At 31.3% G+C, this 9,967-nt stretch overlaps 1 protein-coding gene across 1 annotated transcript in view; it reads left to right on the forward strand.

Annotated features, from left to right (window-relative positions):
• Positions 1–9,967, forward strand: part of LOC108688391 (histone-lysine N-methyltransferase, H3 lysine-79 specific) — a 61,692-nt gene that overhangs the window by 22,233 nt on the left and 29,492 nt on the right. The gene's annotated exons all lie outside the window — the stretch shown is intronic.

Genomic DNA, 9,967 nt, shown 5'->3' on the forward strand with positions numbered 1-9,967 from the left:
AGAATTTGGCTCGTAAACTGACATTTTCAATCGAGAATAACTTTATGATGCAGACACAAATCGACTAATGTTTCTATGGGGTTATGTTGACAGATGCCCAAGTTTATTGTATGACGTCTATGATCTATTTATTTACCACCACTTACCGCTAAAGCCATCTATAGGAAAACGGCGGAAGCAAAGTTGTACACCTAATATATATATATATTATATATATATATATAAATTTTTAAATACTCTAATGTCCATTTTCACCAATGTAGATTAACTTTAATCTCGGTTCAACTTATTCTTTTCTAATTCTAAAGATTAGAAAAAGACGAAGAGAGACATTAGTAGAAATGGGCATAAAACTTCTAAAGCTATTCTACAATATGCTCTTTATTTCTTGTTTTTTGCTTTTTACCTCTTGTTTTTCTTCCCCTCCCCCTTTACAGACATTTATCAACAATTACACTTCTTGCTACATATTTCCTGTTTCTTCCGAAATTCGTTAATTTTTATCTTGAGCGATATAAAACAAAAACTGGATAAGAAGCAATAAGACAAGATGTAAAAAATAGCAGAAAGCAGAAAACAGAAAACAAAAAGTACATTGTAGAATAGGTACGTTTAAATGTTGAGTTTTTTTAAGTGGGATTGCGCGGAAAGAATAATACAATCGATCTTAATACTAATTGCTCTAATATATTTTGCAAGTGTAGTTTAAGAAAACTTGTAAATTACAAACAATTTCATAACGGTTCACAACATTTTGGCATTTCGCCCGCAGCGCGCATTCGTATCGGGATATATAAAACATGACTTTTCGGTTTTGCCATCTTTTTTCCCCCCTCTCCGACAAACTGAGCACGTCCGTTGCGTTACCGACCCTGACTCGCGAACGCTCTTCTTCCCCGCTCTCTTCCATTATACCATGCTAAGTTTGAATCTGAATTATTTAGTTTTCAACACTTCCTTTTAATCTGGATTCAAACTTTCACAATAACAAAATTATTGATGCACAAACAACAAAACAAAAACTCATTAAAAAAAATTAATCTCATTTTACTTATTTCTTTCGTCTCTCTTTCTCTCTCTCTCTCTCTCTCTCTCTCTCTCTCTCTTCTCCCCCCCCTTCCCTTCGCCCTCCATCTCTCTTTCTCGTCCTTTTCTCTTCAATTGTATTTTACTTTAGTTTTTTTCCCTTTTTTAACATAATTGCACATTTTAATTTGTCTAATATAATGTGTCTAATATAATATGTAATATTATATTATGATAATTTCTAGCCAACAAAGTTATTTGTATGTATCACAAACTTTACAAAATTTAACGGTTTCGTAAATATATTTGCTGTCTGATTTTCCGAATTACAATATTTTACTATATTATTTTACTATATTATTTTCTATTTTTTTTCTTGTATAAATTAAAATTGAACATTAAGATGTTTAGAATGTCTATTTAATACTTGTTTTTATCAAATGTATCGCACTTTAATTATACATAAATTTCCACAATTATTGTTTTATTTCTCAATTCCTCTAATACTCCCTTTAGATATAGAACATCCTTACAACATTCAGTCGCCGAGATATATTCTGCCTCTATTTTGGAAAGTGCAACAATCGTTTGCTTTCTAGATCATCAAGTTATTGGTTTTCTGCAGTACTGGATCACGTAGTCAGTAGTGCTCTTTCCCATTTCAAGATTGCCAGTATAATCTGCATCATAATAGGCTTTTCCATGTCTGTGTCGTCGCCGTATATTAGACCGAATTCTTTATATATATAATAACTTTGTAATCCTGTAAATATCTTAATATTCTTTTGTTTAAGCTTTTTTGTTTAGTCTTTTGGGGATTAATGATTATATCTATTACTATAATTGACTGCAGAGATCCGATCTTGTCTTCATCGTTAGATATAGAAGACTGTTTGTCTTTACGGTAACGTTCCTTAACATTCTCTACTTTTGTTTCCTCTTCTAGCAATATTAGCGTGTTGGCAGGCTTTGCATCCTTCATGCCGTATATCTTTAAATGTTCCTTGTTCAATATTGTTTTCTTGGCTCGTAAGTAAACTTACTTTTCCGTGACTCGCCGAACTTAATGAAACTTAGTACATTTGTAAAGCAGACTAAAATAATAGATACAAATTTTTTTATATCGGCAAAGGTGCAAACTACTCTTAGAGTAATAAGTACAAGTACTCAATTTCTTGTATTTTAGCTCACTTTATTACAGCTGCTTCTGAATTTTAGAGTTGATAAACTCTAAACAAATACTGGCTTTCATGTATGAACCTTGCAAAATAAATTGGACAAATCTGGATGAAATAAGGTGAAAATTGATAAATTAATAACAAGCGGAGAGAAACTATGTTTTCTAATGAATCCAGCTTGAATGGAAGAAGTTAGGATGACTGAATTGTCCTGACCTAAATTTCCTTAATTTGAATTGATTACTAGGTGGATTAGGGAGCAGAAAGAGGACTCCGCCAGCCAATAAATACGATTGAAAATCATACGCTCCATGACTTTAAGAGGATATGATGTAAGAGAGATTCGACAGTAACGCTCCTAGGCTTAGGAATGAGAAATACTATAATGAGTGATATCATTGTTTAGGAAAAACAAGAAGATTGAAATAGATTCAGTATAAAAAGAAAACGAGATAAAAATTTATCTGAGAGAGCTTTTAGCAAGTGGCAAGGTACTCAACCCGGTCGAACCGCGGAAGAGATATTTACTGAATCCAAAGCAGCTCGCCTATAGTTGAATCCAGCCATGCTGGAGTGAAGTGGACCCTCCATTGTGCTAGAAATAGCACGAATAGGGAAGAAACAGAAAGAAAAACAGATCTTGTCCTTAGTCTCTTGAATGAGTTTGTCATCCGCTGAGCAGGTATTACCTGAATTATAAAAATCCGCAAGTCGACGGTTTTTGAAACGTTTAAGCATTCTCCACACATCGTGAAAAAGTGGTAGATGTACATGTCAAACAGTTAATATTGACAACCAGGGGGAAATGATCGTTACTGTGAAAATCTTGTAAGATAAGAATTTCACACATGAAGGCAAGACCAAACAAGGTTACAACAAAGTTAATAGTTGAAGAAGCCCTAGAGATATGAGAAAAATGTGTGAGAGAATCCGTAGGATTCATACAGATAAAGTCTTATAATTCCATGAGATTATTCATGATAAACATTGGATCTGAAAGGTCCCCACAGGGGATAGTGTGTGTTGAAATCTTCAATAATCAACGTAATGCTTTGTGCGGAGAACAGAGAATTGATTGCGTTTGGGACGCAGAAATATTAAGATGGCGATAAACATCAATAATGATTGAACTATTAAAATAATTAAGAGAAAGAGAAATAACAAAAATTTCCAAGGAGGAAAGTAAATCAGGTTTATTGTCAGAAATATAATAGATTGGGTTGCGAATTAATGTGACCAATATCTTTGATATCGTGAGAAGAAGAGTTAAGCTGCATACAATCGAATCCATGAATTCAAAAGTCATGATGTAAGTTCAAGCATGTCTTGGCCAAAATAATGACGTCATATCCCTGTGCCAATTCTCCAATTCTCCAATTCTCGGGTTTTTTACTCACAGCGCCACGGCAATTCCGAAAAAGGAGTCTTATTGAATTCTGAGAGCTATATTGCAGCACTGTAGTAGAATCCATGAAGTTATATACGAGTGAAGTTGTCCAAAATTTCTTGTATCTGCTGAGAATCCAGCATCAAACTGAGTTTCACAGAGCAAAGAAGATATATACAATATGTTACCCGACTCTAGTGAAAATTTTTCTCATAATTTTTATATGAATTGGAACATTTCTCAGAAATACTCAGAAATATTTGGAAAGTTTACATCTTAGAATTTTTCATACAAGTGAATTCTGAAATATTTTGAAATTGCTCATCCCATAATTTTTAAACAGTATTTTTAAATTTTTTAGATTTTACAACATTTCATCAAAAATTATACTTATGTTATGCTGTTATATTTACAAAAAATCATAATACTTACATAAAAATTTTATGATATTTCATTATTAACATATATGAAAAATTTTGAAAAAAGATGCAGATTTTTTGAAAAATGTTCCAATTCATATAAAAAAAGAGAGAAAATTATAGAAAAATTCTGAAAAATAATATGAAAAATTCTGAGAAAAATTTTTACCAGGAGAAAGCTTATGAAAAGAGTTAGAAAGCAAATTGAAAAATTATAAAAAAGTCAAACTAGCGATGAAAGTTAGACTGGAGTAAAGTTCCTAGAAAAACAGAGCCATTGGCCCATGTTTTCGATTGACTTATGTTAATTTGCCCTCATTATGGCAGCACAAATCACCATGTACGAAAATGGCGCGCTTATTGAAAAACTTGTAGATGTGAAATAATGCAAAACATTCTTTTTGTATATATTTCATATTATAATCATAAGGAAATGTTATAATCATAAAGAAATAATATAGTTATGAAGAAATACAATCTGTTTAATAAAAATATAAAATTTCAAATGAAAACATAGTTTCAAATAATGGCACGATCAATCAAATGTATTCCGCGTACACCTTCAAAGAAAAGCACATCGGCGGAAAAGTAACAAAATTAAAACAACCTCTATAACACAAAGTTGCACAAAAGTTGTAGCAACACTGCTACAACATTCCAGAAATTTTGCAATGATATTGCTGCAAATTCTGTGATGTATAAGAAAAAAGCTCGGTTTAACAAAAATTGAAAATAATGCAACATCCAGTAAGCCGAGACAAGATAAACACGTTCGTCCTGATTCACAATCATCATGGAACAAATTTCTAAGTACGAAAGTGCAAATACTAAAATAATAAGAACATACCCACTTTTTTTATTTGACATTTTGAGGACATGGCCAGATTCTGTTTTTCTATAGTCTGGGAATCTATAGCCTAGGAGGAGAGGAGTTGAGAGTGGAAGGAGAAAGATTAATGAGAAGAGAAAGGAATAGGATCAGATAGGGAGGAGAGACGAGAATAATCATATAAGAGTTCTATCACCTTCCATTGGGAGCTAATAACAATGCATTGTGTTTCTCACGCAAAGAAAGTGTGTGCAGGGGAGGGATCATCTTGTAGGCCTTGATTGCTAGAAAAAGAAAGAGGAGGCATACGTCCGAGGGAGTCCTTCAGAATGTCCTTATTAGGAATGTTGTTGTAACTTTTTACCATAGGTTGTCTCTAAAATGAGGATTGGAGAGAGATGATCTACAACGTCGCTATAGGATAGACCGAATTCTGGAATAAATTCCAAAATCTCTTATGAGTTGAAATCATGATACGTATGTAATAAGCTGAAGGAGAAGGGTGAGGAAGGGGACGGAAAGTGGAAAAAGAAGAAAGAAGGGAGAAATTGTGCTGAATGAGAGGGACATGAGGAAGAAGAGGAGATGAGAAGTGCACTCCAACTTGGCATGAGTTTCCAAGTATGACATATTTTTCAGGACAGCGTACTGATAAATCTCTCTCTGTTTAATACAATATATAAGCCGAGCATTTCACTGAGGAAAGTATTCACAGTCGCAATTGCAGCAAATAGAGGAAAGCTGAAAGCGAAGGCTCTACCTTGGAGTGTGATCCCTGTGATCCACAACGTGCACAGCGCGGACGCTCTTGCAATCCGAGCTGATATGTCCAAGTCTCAAATAGGAATAATATTAGATGTAGTAAAAAGAAATTCATTATTTTTCTATTCAATTTCATGCAAAAATAATGGATTTTTTTTACTACACCTAATGTATCAGGACCCGGAGAATATAAGGAAGGATTGGAAAGGAAATATGCACAAAAGAGAACGGGATAAAAATTAATCCTGAAATTTAGCGAGGATCGTATAGGTAGGAATTAAAGTATCTTTAATTCCCCTCTATTTTCTCTTTGCGGCACAGTCTACGAGCCGAAAGAATTTTATATAGCAAAATGAAATTCTTTACATAATGATTCGTTGCATATGCCCAAAGGGATATTTTTTATGATTCTAAATAATAGTATAGAGGCTTTTAGGCATTTTGGATATTAATTAAAACGGTTAAAGTTAAAAAAAAAGTTAAAAAATAAATAACTTTTAACTTAACTAGTTAATTTAAATGCATTAATTTTTAACTTAATTTACTTAAGACTTCTAAACTTTAATTTTTTAAATTAAAAATTTTTCTATCTCTTAATATTAATATTTTTTTCTATAAAATCTTAAACATTAGAGAATTAATTTTAAAAAAGTTCAATGATTTTATGATTAAAAATTCTATAAATATATATAATAAAATTCTATAATAAGAATCACATCATACGATAACCAGTTTTTTATTGGCTCGCTAGGTTTTGTAAATTTCTTATATTTGAATCATATTAATTTTAGTCATAAACATTATATTTCAATAAATATGAAATGAATTTTAGATGAAGAATTATTGTAAAACAATTCTACACATCCACCCATTTTCTAAATTTTGACGTATATTTTTTGTAACAAATATCTAATCGATGTAATCGTAAACAAACAGTTGTTTCGAAAATTAAAGAAAATTAGATAAAGGTTAAAAAAAGAAAAATAATGCAAATAATACATATCTTCTCTCGCAAGATTTTGATAAAAACGTCTTATGATATGACTCTTATTACATTATATATTGAGAGTGTGCATTAATTTTAATAGATTTTCAAGAGATGACATAACTAATATTATCGCATATCGGGTCATATTGTTGCTACCTTCATGTTCAAAACACCAATGATTTTTCAATATGTGTCATTTTGCTGAAGTATAAACATTGTTTTTTTTAATATGTCGAATTTTGTGCCAACAAAACGCAATTTGCGGAAAACTTTACTTTTTTGCTTCCATTTGAAGAAAAGTGTTGCTGAAAGTTAACGAATGCTGTCGGAAATTTATGGTGATTATACTCCATCGATTTCAACATGTGAGTACTGATTTCGATGCTATAAAAAAAGTGATTTTGACATAGAAGACAAGAAATGTCTAGGCCAGCCAAAAAAAGTTTGAAGATGAGGAAGTGGAAGCTTTACTCGATCAAGACCCGAGTCAAACACAAGAAGAACTTGCAGAATCATTAAATGTTGATCGATCAACGATTTCCAGATGTTTGAAAGTCATTGGAATAATTCAAAAGCAAGGAAATTGGTTGCCGTACGAGTTGAAGCCGAGGGACGTCGAAAGGCGCAAAATGACCTGTGAATTGTCTTCAAAGACACAGAAGAAAAAGTTTTTTGCATCATATCGTGACGGATGATGAAAAATGGATATACTGCGATAATCCGAAGCACAAAAAAATGGTGCAGGCCAGGCGAACTCTTAACATCGACAGCAAAGCCGAATATTCATGGCGCCAAACTCATGCTCTGTATTTGATGGGATCAATTATAATGTATTATGAGCTGCTCTAACAACGAAACTGTCACTGAAGAACGCTACCAATAACCTAACCTAACCAATAACCTAACCTAATAACTATTGAACAATTATTGTTATTATATGCCGTATTCTCCAGATATTGTTCCTTTCAATTTCCACCTATTTCAATTGATAACTCATAGCCTGTCTGAGCAGCGCTTCTATTCTTATGAAGAATACCAAAAAATGGGTCGTGGATAGCTTCAAAAGATGTGTCGTTCTTTCGACGTGGAATCCACCTATTATTATATTATTATGGTATATACCAGAAAGTAGTGGCTAGTGATGGACAATATTTTGAATGTCAATTTGTAATCATTTTTTCACAAACCGTATTTTTACCAAAAAATCCCTTAAAATTAATGCACACTCCCAATATAAATAACTTACATTAACAAAAAATTAAATTTACCTAAGAATCTATATTTTAAGTATTATTTAAAGTTTCATTTTAAGAAAAATTAGGACATTCTTATCTCAAAAATAATTTTTTTCAAAATTAACTTAAATTAATTCAGTCTTAACTTTTATTAAGTTAATATTTTATTCCTCCAACTTTTGATTTAGTTTTATTAATTTTATAAGCCATTAACTTTAATTTAAAAAAACATTACTTTACCCAACTCTTTTTAGGTTATATGATTTAAGAACAATCAGATTAAAAACACTATTTGCCTTACTCGGATCATTCAAAGTGACCGAAATCTTATTGTACTCGACCGACTTAATCTCAATAATATGATCTCTACAGAATTGGAAATAATACATCTAATAGGATTTAAAAGTGTTTTATTGTTGATATTCGAAAAAATTAAATTTACCTAATAATCTATATTTTAAGTATTATTTAAAGTAAAAAATTTTTCATGCATGTATAAATATGTATAAACATACATTAAATATTCATAAACATATATAATCATATATGAAATATATTAATACATTCATACATCTCTCTTTTTATTGTAAAATGACTTTTTAGTGTAATACAAATAATAATAGTAATGTAAAAAAAAACATTAAAAATAATTAAAAGAGTAATAGTAATTTTCATATTATTTATTTTTAAAAAAATTAAGTTTGAAGAAATGTAGAAAAAAATTATTTATGTATAATTGTATCTAAAATTATGCATAATTGTGTATGAGCAATTTTTTTTCCAAACTTGTTTTTTTCTGAAACGAACAATGCGAAAATTATCCCTTTAATTATTTTTAATGTTTTCACATTATTATTTCTAAAAAGTAATTTTATAAAAAAAGTAAATTTTACAAAAAAAGAGATCTTAACATGAATAGACACATTATATAATATATGCTTATGAATATTTATGTATATATTTATACATACATGAACAATTTTTACCGGATAGATTCTTATTGAACAGTGTATAAAAAGAAATCCTTACTGTATTTATAGCAAATATTCAGAATTAGATGAGTTACTTACTGCGTTGTTGTAACTAGTTTTATGAAGGAATTCTTCTGGATTTATATCCTATTCGTGAGAGCATTTGAATGCCTAAAGGACATTTCCCCTAAGAGAAGGATCCTCTATCTCTACCTCTTTCAAATTCCCCTCGTTATGTTCGTAACTCGCTAGAGATTCACCTCTGTACTTAAGAGTTCATTAGACTGATAAACATCCGAGAAAGAACCAGTAATATTTCCTTCTTTCTTCTTTACAATGGGAAAACGGAATCTATTACGGCCGGATACCTTATTGGGAGAAGACTTCAACTATATTGATAGTGATCATCTTCTTCCATTCCTTACAATTCTTTTTGTTTTTCTTAATCATCATGAAGGACAACGGTACCGATTTTATGAATTTCTAAACATTAGTTGTACTCTTCCTAATAGGCGAGGACGTTTTAAACAAGGAAAATTTGTTTGCCAGTCTTTTCGAAAAAAACTGTTTAGTTTCTCAAGGGAGACTGACGCACGATTAGAGTCTGATTTCGGTTTCGCACCCGGATGAGGGACAAGCTGGAGCGAGCCTTTTTGCTTGCTGGATCGAGAGCGAGCCTTCTTGCTTGCTGATCACTGATCACCGGTCAACAATCACATTCGAGATGAAATAAGTTAATTAAGAAGGAAAATTGATAAAAGTAAAAAATAAAAAGACTAAAATGGAAAGCGCGCACAAGCGGACCGAATTTTCGAGAAACACGAATGCGCAAAAACATGCAAAAACATGTCTGCATTAGTCGAGTTCACGAATGAAAATCATATATAAAACGTGACTTACTTTTTGATTTTGTCATCGCGACACTTTTTTCCCCCCTCTTCAATAAACCGTCGCGCCACTGATATTGACTCGCGAACGCTCGTCTTCCCCAGGCATTATGTGCTAAATTTGAATCCGATTTATTTAGTTTCCAACACTAAAATTTCTCATTCTATACTTTCAAATCTATACTTTGAAATCTTATGAAATCTAAAAAAATTTAAAGTATTGTTCAGAAATTATAAAATGAGAAATTTTAGAATATTTCAGAATTCATATATATATATATATAT

Source organism: Atta colombica, unplaced genomic scaffold (genome assembly GCF_001594045.1).
Source record: "Atta colombica isolate Treedump-2 unplaced genomic scaffold, Acol1.0 scaffold231, whole genome shotgun sequence".
Lineage (NCBI taxonomy): Eukaryota > Metazoa > Arthropoda > Insecta > Hymenoptera > Formicidae > Atta > Atta colombica.